The sequence below is a fragment of the Triticum dicoccoides genome, chromosome 4B (genome assembly GCF_002162155.2).
Source record: "Triticum dicoccoides isolate Atlit2015 ecotype Zavitan chromosome 4B, WEW_v2.0, whole genome shotgun sequence".
NCBI classification, from domain to species: domain Eukaryota; kingdom Viridiplantae; phylum Streptophyta; class Magnoliopsida; order Poales; family Poaceae; genus Triticum; species Triticum dicoccoides.
The window spans coordinates 276,309,644-276,321,573 of record NC_041387.1 but is presented as its reverse complement, the minus strand read 5'-3'; positions in this window follow the sequence as shown (position 1 = coordinate 276,321,573).

Here is an 11,930-nt window from a genome sequence, read left to right as displayed (position 1 = left end):
TCCGTCTCTGGAGCTCACGACACGTGGCTCATCGCCTGGCGTACGAACGATGCCGCTCACAAGGCCTGGACTGCCAGGGTGATGTGGATGATCGCGGGCTGCGCCACGGGTTCACTCCGCGACTGGCCCGCTACTGGTCCGCACCGGTACTGGCAGTCCGGTCCCGGACGAACCGATCGCCGTGGTCGTCTTCTTCTTAGGAGCCATGGCGATGAAGAACTGCTAGGCCAACTACTAGACCCGATTCTCACAACTGGACAACCCCTACCTGGCGCGCCAAAGATGTCGGTGGGAAACGACACCTATGGGATGATGAGGATCCCTTGTGTGGTTGCGGGGCGCGGGGTTGTGAGAAGAGCAGGATTAGCAATCAGCACAAGGATCGTTTACCCAGGTTCGGGTCGCGAGGATGCGTAAAACCCTAGTCCTGCTTTGGTGGATGTATTGAGTGTTCTTGAGCTCTTGAACTAGCTATGGTGGCTGCATGGTTCAAAAGAGCTGAATCCCTCTCCAGTACGCCAAGGGCCTCCTTTTATAGTCGAAAGGGGTTGCCACAGTGGCACACGGGAGGTGGAAAGGCCTACAGTGCTATGAGCTTATCGCTCGTATTACAGGACAAGACACATTTAATGCATAGCTTAGGTGTCCTCTTGCTTTATCGGGGACGGGAGCGAGGCCCGGCCCGTCCGTCGCTGCTCCTCCTTGCTTCGACACGCACCCTGGCTAGCGATGCATGCGGCGCCATGTAGGCAGGCAAGCAGCTGAGGTGGTGCAGTGGTGGAGCCATCACAAAGATCTTCATGCCGCCACGCAGGCATGTGCTCAGTTGGCCTGGAAGCTGTATGTTGCCACGCAGGTGCCAGCCCAGCTGGTTGGGCTAGCAGCTGCATGTGAACGGTGGTGGATACTTAGTTGGTGCGGGCCTGGCAGTGGCCCTGCTGACACCCTTGGCAAGGGCCTTGCCGGGTGGCCTGGCAAGGGACTTGTCGTGGCGCGCTGTCGTCCCCGGCAAGGATCTTGCCGGGGATCTTGTGGGTTTCCTTGGCAAGTATCTTGTCGAGGATCATTGCCTTCCAATCCTCATCTGATCTTGAATATTATTTGTCTTCACAAAGATCTGCATGCCACTATGGAGGTGCCTCCCGAGCCCTGGCCCAACATGGTTGATGGTGTTGGAGACCGTGGGTTCGAGGGTGGCTCACTCCGCTGGTGTGGGCAAGCCGCCCCGGAAAGGGGCTTGCCGGGGCTGCTGAGACCCTTGCCGAGGAAACCTGCTTCGTCCATCTGCTCTCTGTGGTCTCGCTCTTGGGTGTTGGGCTGATTGTTTCTGTGTTTGTGGCTCTGATTTCCTGTCTCCGCCCTGCTAAGTGTGGCTTCGGCCCGTGGCTCTGACTGCCCGCGCAGAAGTAAGGGGTACAAAGGAGTGCCCCTACTTTAGTACACCGACACCAGCCAATGCGGGGCGGCCAGAAGAGCTCCTGAGAAGCAGCTCTATAGAGGCCCGGGATGTTGACGCAGACGTGCAGCTGTTGGGGAATGTAGTAATTTTAAAAAAAAATCCTACGCACACGTAAGATCATGGTGATGCATTGCAACGAGAGGTGAGAGTGTCATCCACATACCCTCTTAGACCGTAAGCGGAAGCGTTATGACAACGCGGTTGATGTAGTCGTACGTCTTCACGATCGACCGATCCATGTACCGAACGTATGGCTCCTCCGAGTTCAGCACACGTTCAGCTTGATGACATCCCGTGAGCTCCGATCCAGCAGGTCTTCACGGGAGAGTTCCGTCAGCACGATGGCGTGATGACGGTGATGATGTTGCTATCGGCGCAGGGCTTTGCCTAAGGACTGCTACGATATGAACGAGGTGGAATATGGTGGAGGGGGGCACCGCACATGGCTGGGAGAGATCAACAGATCAACTTGTGTGTCTTGGGGTGCCCCCTGCCCCCGTATATAAAGGAGCAAGGGGGAGGCCGGCCAGCCTTGGGGCGCACCAAGGAGGGGAAGGAGTCTTCCTCCTTGTAGGAGTAGGACTCCCCCCTTTAGTCCAACTAGGAGGAGGAAGGGGGGAGGAAGGAGAGGAAAAGGAGAAGGAAAGGGGGGCGCGCCCCCTCCCTAGTCCAATTCGGACCCCCTATAGGGAGGGGCGCAGCTGCCCCTTGTGGGCTTCCTCCCCTCTTCCCTATGGCCCATGTAGGCCCATTAGTCCCCCCTAGGGTTCCGATAACCCCCCGGCACTCCGATAATTATCCGGTGACCCCCGGAACTCATCCGGTGTCCGAATATAGTCATCCAATATATCAATCTTTATGTCTTGACCATTTGGAGACTCCTCATCATGTCCCCGATCTCATCCGAGACTCCGAACTACCTTCGGTACATCAAAACACATAACTCATAATATAAATCATCACCAAACTTTAAGCGTGCGGACCCTACAGGTTCGAGAATTATGTAGACATGGCCAAGACACATCTCTGGTCAATAACCAATAGCGGAACCTAGATGATCATATTGGTTCCAACATATTCTACGAAGATCTTTATCGGTCAAACCGCATAACATCATACGTTGTTCCCTTTGTCATCGGTATGTTACATGCCCGAGATTCGATCGTCGGTATCTCAATACCTAGTTCAATCTTGTTACCGGCAAGTCTCTTTACTCGTTATGTAATGCATCATCCCGCAACTAGCTCATTAGTCACATTGCTTGCAAGGCTTATAGTGATGTGCATTACCGAGAGGGCCCAGAGATACCTCTCCGACAATCGGAGTGACAAATCCTAATCTTGAAATACGCCAACTCAACAAGTACCTTCGGAGACACCAGTAGAGCACCTTTATAATCACCTAGTTACGTTGTGATGTTTGGTAGCACACAAAGTGTTCCTCCAGCAAATGTGAGTTGCATAATCTCATAGTCATAGGAACATGTATAAGTCATGAAGAAAGCAATAACAACATACTAAATGATCAAGTTCTAAGCTAACAGAATGGGTCAAGTCAATCACATCATTCTCCTAATGATGTGATCCCATTGATCAAATGACAACTCATATCTATGGCTAGGAAACTCAACCATCTTTGATCAATGAGCTAGTTAAGTAGAGGCATACTAGTGACACTATGTTTGTCTATGTATTCACACATGTATTATGTTTCCGGTTAATACAATTCTAGCATGAATAATAAACATTTATCATGAAATAAGGAAATAAATAACAACTTTATTATTGCCTCGAGGGCATATTTCCTTCAGTCTCCCACTTGCACTAGAGTCAATAATCTAGTTCACATCACTATGATTTAACACCATATTCACATCTGTATGTGATTAACACCCATAGTTCACATCGTCATGTGATCAACACCCGAAGGGTTTACTAGAGTCAATAATCTAGTTCACGTCACTATGTGATTAACACCCAAAGAGTACTAAGGTGTGATCATGTTTTGCTTGTGATAGAAGTTTAGTCAACGGATCTATCACATTCAGAGCCGTATGTATTTTGCAAATATTCTATGTCTACAATGCTCTGCACGGAGCTACTCTAGCTAATTGCTCCCAATTTCAGTATGTATCCAGATTGAGACTTAGAGTCATATGGATCGGTGTAAAAGCTTGCACCGGTGTAGCTCTTTACGACGAACTCTTTTATCACCTCCATAATCAAGAAACATTTCCATAGTCCTCACTAAGGATATTCTTGACCGTTGTCCAGTGATCTACTCCTAGATCACTATTGTACTCCCTTGTCAAACTTGGTGTAGGGTATACAAAAGATCTGGTACATAGCATGGCATACTTTATAGAACCTATGGCTGAGGCATAGGGAATGACTTTCATTCTCTTTCTATCTTCTGTCGTGGTCGGGCTTTGAGTCTTACTCAACTTCACACCTTGCAACACAGGCAAGAACTCCTTCTTTGACTGTTCCATTTTGTACTACTTCAAAATCTTATCAAGGTATGTACTCATTGAAAAATCTTATCAAGTGCATTGATCTATGTCTATAGATCTTGATGCTTAATGTGTAAGCAACTTTACCGAGGTCTTTCTTTGAAAAAATCCTTTTAAACACTCCTTTATGCTTTCCAGAAAATTATACATCATTTCCGATCAACAATATGTCATTCACATATACTTATCAAAAAGGCTGTAGTGCTCCCACTCACTTTCTGATAAATACAGGCTTTACTATATGATTTGATCAACTCATCAAAGCATATATTCCAACTCCGAGATGCTTGCACCAGTCCATAGATGGATTGCTGGAGCTTGCACATTTTGTTAGCACCTTTAGGATCGACAGAACCTTCTGGTTGCATCATATACAACTCTTCTTTAAGAAAGTCATTAAGGAATGTAGGTTTGACATCCATTTGCCAGATTTCATAAAATGTGGCAATTGCTAACATGATTCGGACATACTTAAGCATCGCTACGAGTGAGAAAATCTCATCTTGTCAAAAACCTTTTTCGACAAGTCTAGCTTTGTAGATAGTAACACTACTATCAGCATCCGTCTTCCTCTTGAAGAACCATTTATTTTCTATGGCTTGCCGATCATCGGGCAAGTCAACCAAAGTCCACACTTTGTTCTCATACATGGATCCCATCTCAGATTTCATGGCCTCAGGCCATTTCGCGGAATTTGGGCTCATCATCGCTTCCTCATAGTTCGTAGGTTCATCATGGTCTAGTAACATGACTTCCAGAATAGGATTACCGTACCACTCTGGTGCGGATTGTACTCTGGAAAATCTACGAGGTTCGGTAATAACTTGATCTGAAGTTTCATGATCAGCATCATTAGCTTCCTCACTAATTGGTGTAGGAATCACTGGAGCTGGTTTCTGTGATGAACTACTTTACAATTTGGGAGAAGGTACAATTACCTTATCAAGTTGTACTTTCCTCCCACTCACTTCTTTCGAGAGAAATTCCTTCTCTAGAAAGGATCCATCTTAGCGACGAATATTTTGCCTTCAGATCTGTGATAGAAGGTGTACCCAACAGTTTCCTTTGGGTATTCTATGAGGACGCACTTCTCCGATTTGGGTTCGAGCTTATCAGGTTGAAACTTTTTCACATAAGCATCGCAGCCCCAAACTTTAAGAAACGACTACTTTGGTTTCTTGCCAAACTATAGTTCATAAGGCGTCATCTCAAATGAATTTTGATGGTGCCCTATTTAAAGTGAATGCAACTGGCTCTAATGCATAACCCCAAAACGATAGTGGTAATTCGGTAAGATACATCATAGATCTCACCATATCCAATAAAGTGCGGTTATGACGTTCGGACACACCATTACGCTATGGTGTTCCATGTGGCGTGAGCTGTGAAACTATTCCACATTGTTTTAAATGAAGGTCAAACTCGTAACCCAAATATTCTCCACTACGATCAAATTGTAGAAACTTTATTTTCCTGTTACGATGATTCTCCACTTCACTATGAAATTCTTTGAACTTTTCAAATGTTTCAGACTTGTGCTTCATTAAGTAGATATACTCATATCTGCTCAAATCATCTATGAAGGTCACAAAATAACGATACCCACCACGAGCATCAACACTCATTGGACCGCATACATTGGTATGTATTATTTCCAACAAGTCAGTAGCTCGTTCCATTGTTCCGGAGAATGGAGTTTTAGTCATCTTTCCCAAAAGGCACGGTTCGCAAGCATCAAATGATTCATAACCAAGTGATTCCAAAAAATCCATCTTTATGGAATTTCTTCATGCGCTTTACACCGATATGACCCAAATGGCAGTGCCACAAAATAAATTGCACTATTATACACTTTCCATCTTTTGGCATCAATATTATGAATATGTGTATCACTACGATCGAGATCCAACAAACTATTGTCATTAGGTGTATGACCATCGAAGGTTTTATTCATATAAACAGAACAACAATTATTCTCTGACTTTAAATGAATAACCGTATTGCAATAAACGTGATCAAATCATATTCACACTCAATTCAAACGCCAAATATCATTTATTTAGGTTTAACACTAATCTTGAACGTATAGGGAGTGTGCGATGATGATCATATCAATCTTGGAACCACATCCAACACACACCGTCACTTCACCCTCAACTAGCCTCTGTTTATTCTGTAACTCCTGTTTCGAGTTACTAATTTTTAGCAACCGAACAAGTATCAAATACCCATGGGCTACTATAAACACTAGTAAGGTACACATCAAGAACCTGTATATCAAATATACCCTTGTTCTCTTTGCCATCCTTCTTACCCACCAAATATTCAGGGAATTTCCGCTTCCAGTGACCATTTCCTTTGCAGTGGAAGCACTCAGTTTCTGGCTTTGGTCCAGCTTTGGGATTCTTTGTGGGAGTGACAACTTGCTTGTCATTCTACTTGAAGTTCCCTTTCGTTCCTTTGCCCTTTTCTTGAAACTAGTGGTCTTGTCAATCATCAACACTTGATGCTCTTTCTTGATTTCTACCTTCGTCGATTTCAACATCACGAAGAGCTCAGGAATCATTTTCGTCATCCCTTGCATACTATAGTTCATCACAAAGTTCTAGTAACTTGGTGATGGTGACTAGAGAACTCTGTCAATCACTATCTTATCTGAAAGATTAATTCCCACTTGATCCAAGCGATTGTAGTACCCAGACAATCTGAGCACATGCTCACTAGTTGAGCAATTCTCCTCCATCTTTTAGCTATAGAACTTGTTGGAGACTTCATATCTCCCAACTCGGCTATTTGCTTGAAATATTAACTTCAACTCCTGGAACATCTCATATGGTCCCTGACGTTCAAAATGTCTTTGAAGTCCCGATTCTAAGCCATTAAGCATGGTGCACTAAACTATCAAGTAGTCATCATATTGAGCTAGCCAAACGTTCATAACGTCTACATCTGCTCCTGCAATAGGTCTGTCACCTAGCGGTGCATCAAGGACTGTGCAGCAATGAGGATAAACCTCAGATCACGGACCCAGTCCGCATCATTTCTACTATCATTTTTCAACTTAGTTTTCTCTAGGAACACATATAAAACACAAGGAAGCAATCACGCGAGCTATTGATCTACAACATTATTTGCAAAATACTATCAGGACTAAGTTCATGATAAAGTAAAGTTCAATTTAATCATATTACTTAAGAACTCCCACTTAGATAGACATCCCTCCAATCATCTAAGTGATCACGTGATCCAAATCAACTAAACCATGTCCAATCATCACATGAGATGGAGTAGTTTTCAATGGTGAGCATCACTATGTTGATCATACCTACTATATGATTCACGCTCAACCTTTTGGTCTCCAGTGTTCCGAGGCCATATCTGCATATGCTAGGCTCGTCAAGTTTAACCCGAGTATTCTACGTGTGCAAAACTGGCTTGCACCCATTGTAGATGAATGTATAGCTTATCACACCCGATCATCACATGGTGTCTCGGCACGACGAACTTTGGCAACGGTGCATACTCAGGGAGAACACTTTTACCTTGAAATTTCATGAGAGATCATCTAATAATGCTACCGTCAATCAAAGCAAAATAAGATGCATAAATGATAAGCATCACATGCAATCAATATAAGTGATATGATATGGCCATCATCATCTTGTGCTTGTGATTGCTACCTCTTGAGCACTGCGTTGGATTTCCCCGAAGAGGAGAGGATGATGTAGCAAAGTGGCGGAAGTATTTCCCTCAGTTTTTGAGAACCAAGGTATCAGTCTAGTAGGAGACCACACACAAGTCCCTCGTACCTACACAAAACGATAGCTCCTCGCATCCAACGCGATTAGGGTTGTCAATCCCTTCACGGTCACTTACGAGAGTGAGATCTGATAGAGATGATAAATAATATTTTTGGTATTTTTGGTATATAGATGCACAGTGAAGAGTAAAAGGCAAAGTAAAAACAAAGCAAGTAATAAAGTAAATGAAGATTGCTATGATAAGAATAGACCCGAGGGCCATATGTTTCACTAGTGGCTTCTCTCAAGAGCATAGATTTTCTACGGTGGGTGAACAAATTACTGTTGAGCAATTGACAGAATTGAGCATAGTTATGAGTATATCTAGGTATGATCATGTATATAGGCATCACGTCTGAGACAAGTAGATCGAAACGATTCTGCATCTACTACTATTACTCCACTCATCGACCGCTATCCAGCATGCATCTAGAGTATTAAGTTAAAAACAGAGTAACGCCTTAAGCAAGATGACATGATGTAGAGGGATAAATTCATGCAATATGATAAAAACCCCATCTTGTTATCCTCGATGGCAACAATACAATACGTGCCTTGCTGCCCCTTGTGTCACTGGGAAAGGACACCGCAAGATTCAACCCAAAGCTAAGCACTTCTCCCATTGCAAAAACTACCAATCTAGTTGGCCAAACCAAACGGATAATTCGAAGAGACTTGCAAAGATAACTCAATCATACATCAAAGAATTCAGAGAAGATTCAAATATTATTCATAGATAAGCTAGATCATAAAACCACAATTCATCGGTCTCAACAAACACACCGCAAAAAGAAGATTACATCGAATAGATCTCCACGAGAGAGGGGGAGAACATTGTATTGAGATCCAAAAAGAGAGAAGAAGCCATCTAGCTACTAGCTATGGACCCGCAGGTCTGTAGTAAACTACTCACACTTCATCGGAGGGGCTATGGTGTTGATGTAGAAGCCCTCCATGGTGGATGCCCCCTCCGGCGGAGCTCCAGAACAGGCCTCAAGATGGGATCTCATAGATACAGAAGGTTGCAGCTGTGGAATTACGTTTTTGGCTCTTGTTCTGATCGTTTGGGGATACCTAGGTATATATAGGAGGAAGGAGTATGTCGGTGGAGCAACAGGGGGGCCATGAGGCAGGGGGGGAACGCACTAGGGGGGGCGCCCCCCACCCTCGTGACCGACTCTTTTGTTCCTTGGAGCAGGGTCCAAGTCTCCTGGATAACGTTCGATGAGAAAATCACGTTCCTGAAGGTTTCATTCTGTTTGGACTCCGTTTGATATTTCATTTCTTCGAAACACTGAAATAGGCAAAAAAACAGCAATTCTGGGCTGGGCCTCCGGTTAATAGGTTAGTCCCAAAAATAATATAAAAGTGGAAAATAAAGCCCAATATATTCCAAAACAGTAGATAAAATAGCATGGAGCAATCAAAAATTATAGATACGTTGGAGACGTATCAGGCATCCCCAAGCTTAATTCCTGCTCGTCCTCGAGTATGTAAATGATAAAAAAGAATTTTTTATGCGGAGTGATACTTTGGCATAATTTCAATGTAAATCTTCTTAATTGTGGCATCAATATTCAGATCCGAAAGATTCAAGACAAAAGTTCATATTGATATAAAAAATAATAATACTTCAAGCATACTAATCAAAGCAATCATGTCTTCTCAAAATAGCATGGCAAAAGAAAGTTCATCCCTACAAAATCATATAGTTAGTCTATGCTTCATTTTCGTCACACAAAGATATTCCCAACTTCTATGCCCCCGATGACAAGCCAAGCAATTGTTTCATACTTAAATAATCTCAAACTTTTTCAACCTTCACGCAATACATGAGCATGAGCCATGGATATGGCACTATGGGTGGAATAGAATATGATGATGGGGATTGTGTGGAGAAGACAAAAAAGGAGAAAGTCTCACATTGACGAGGATAATCAACGGGCTATGGAGATGCCCATCAATTGATGTCAACATGAGGAGTAGGGATTGCCATGCAACGGATGCACTAGAGCTATGAATGCTCAACAAAAGAAAACTAGTGGGTGTGCATCCAACTCGCTTGCTCATGAAGACCTAGGGCATTTGAGGAAGCCCATCGTAGGAATATACAAGCCAAGTTCTATAATGAAAAATTCCCACTAGTATAAAAAGACAACTTATGAGACTCACTACATGAAGAAAAAGGTGCTACTTTGAAGCATAATATATGAGACTCACTACATGAAGAACAAGGTGCTACTTTGAAGCAGAAGTGTGGAAAAATAGATAGTAGCATTGCCCTTTTTATTTATTTTCTTTTTTTTGGGCCTCTTTTTTTTCTTTTGTCCTTTCTCTTTTTTTTGGGCAATGCTCTAATAATGATGATCATCACACTTCTATTAATTACAACATCAGGATTACAACTTGAAACTTAGAACAAGATATGACTCTATATGAATGCCTCCGGCGGTGTACCGGGATGGTGCAATGAATCAAGAGTGACATGTATGAATAATAATTCATGGTGGCTTTGCCACAAATATGATGTCAACTACATGATCATGCAATGGCAATATGACAAAAGTAATGTATGTCATGATGATGATGATGGAAGTTGCATGGCAATATATCTCGGAATGGCTATGGAAATGCCATGATAGGTAGGTATGTTAGCTGTTTTGAGGAAGATATAAGGAGGTTTATGTGTGATAGAGCGTATCATATCATGGGGTTTGGATGCACCGGCGAAGTTTGCACCAACTCTCAAGGTGAGAAAGGGCAATGCACGGTACCGAAGAGGATAGCAAAGGCGGAAAGGTGAGAGTGCGTATAATCCATGGACTCAACATTAGTCAAAAGAACTCATATACTTATTGAAAAAATTTAGAAGTCATCAAAAATCAAGTACTACGCGCATGCTCCTAGGGGGATAGATTCGTAGGAAAAGACTATCGCTCGTCCCCGACCGCCACTCATAAGGATGCACAAGCTAGGTACACTTCATGTTTCAAATTTGTTACATAACTTTAACCATACATGCATGCTACGGGACTTGCAAACTTCAACACAAGCATTTCTCAAATTCACAATTACTCAACTAGACGACTTTGATATTATCACCTCCATATCTCAAAACAATTATCAAGCATCAAACTTATCTTAGTATTCAATTCACTCAAAAGAAAGTTTCACATATCTTGAATACCAAGTATATGAATATTAAGAAAATTACCATGCTATTAACGACTCTCAAAATAATCTAAGTGAAGCATGAGAGATCAATAGTTTCTTTAAAACAAATCCACCACCGTGCTCTAAAAGATCTAAGTGAAGCACTAGAGCAAAAACTATCACGCTCAAAAGATATAAGTGAAGCACTATGAGCAAAACTATCAAGCTCAAAAGATATAAGTGAAGCACATAGAGTATTCTAGCAATTTCCAATTCATGTATGGTTCTCTCAAAAGGTGTGTACAGCAAGGATGATTGTGGTAAACTAACAAGACAAGACACAAATGATACAAGACGCTCCAAGCAAAACACATATCATGTGGTGAATAAAAATATAGCTCCAAGTAAATTACCGATGGAAGTAGACGAAAGAGGGGATGCCTTCCGGGGCATCCCCAAGCTTTGACTTTTTGGTGTCCTTGGATTATCTTGGGGGTGCCATGGGCATCCCCAAGCTTAGGCTCTTGCCACTCCTTGTTCCATAATCCATCAAAAGAATTCACCCAAAACTTGAAAACTTCACAACACAAAACTCAATAGAAATCTCGCGAGCTCCGTTAGAGAAAGAAAACAAAAGAGTACTTAAAGGTACTGTAATGAACTCATTCTTTATTTATATTGGTGTTAAACCTACTGTATTCCAACTTCTCTATGGATTATAAACTATTTTACTAGCCATAGATTCATCAAAATAAGCAAACAACACACGCAAAACAGAATCTGTCCAAAATAGAACAGTCTGTAGCAATCTGTAACTAACGCAAACTTATGGAACTCTAAAAATTCTAAAAAAATAGAAAGTCCTGGAAAATTTGTTTATTTAACAGCAGCAAAAGGAATCAACGCAAAATCACGTTCCTGTGGTTTAAGAAAATTATATTCGTCCGCGCAAAGTTTCTGTTTTTCAGCAGAATCAAATCAACTATCATCGTAGGTTATGCTATAG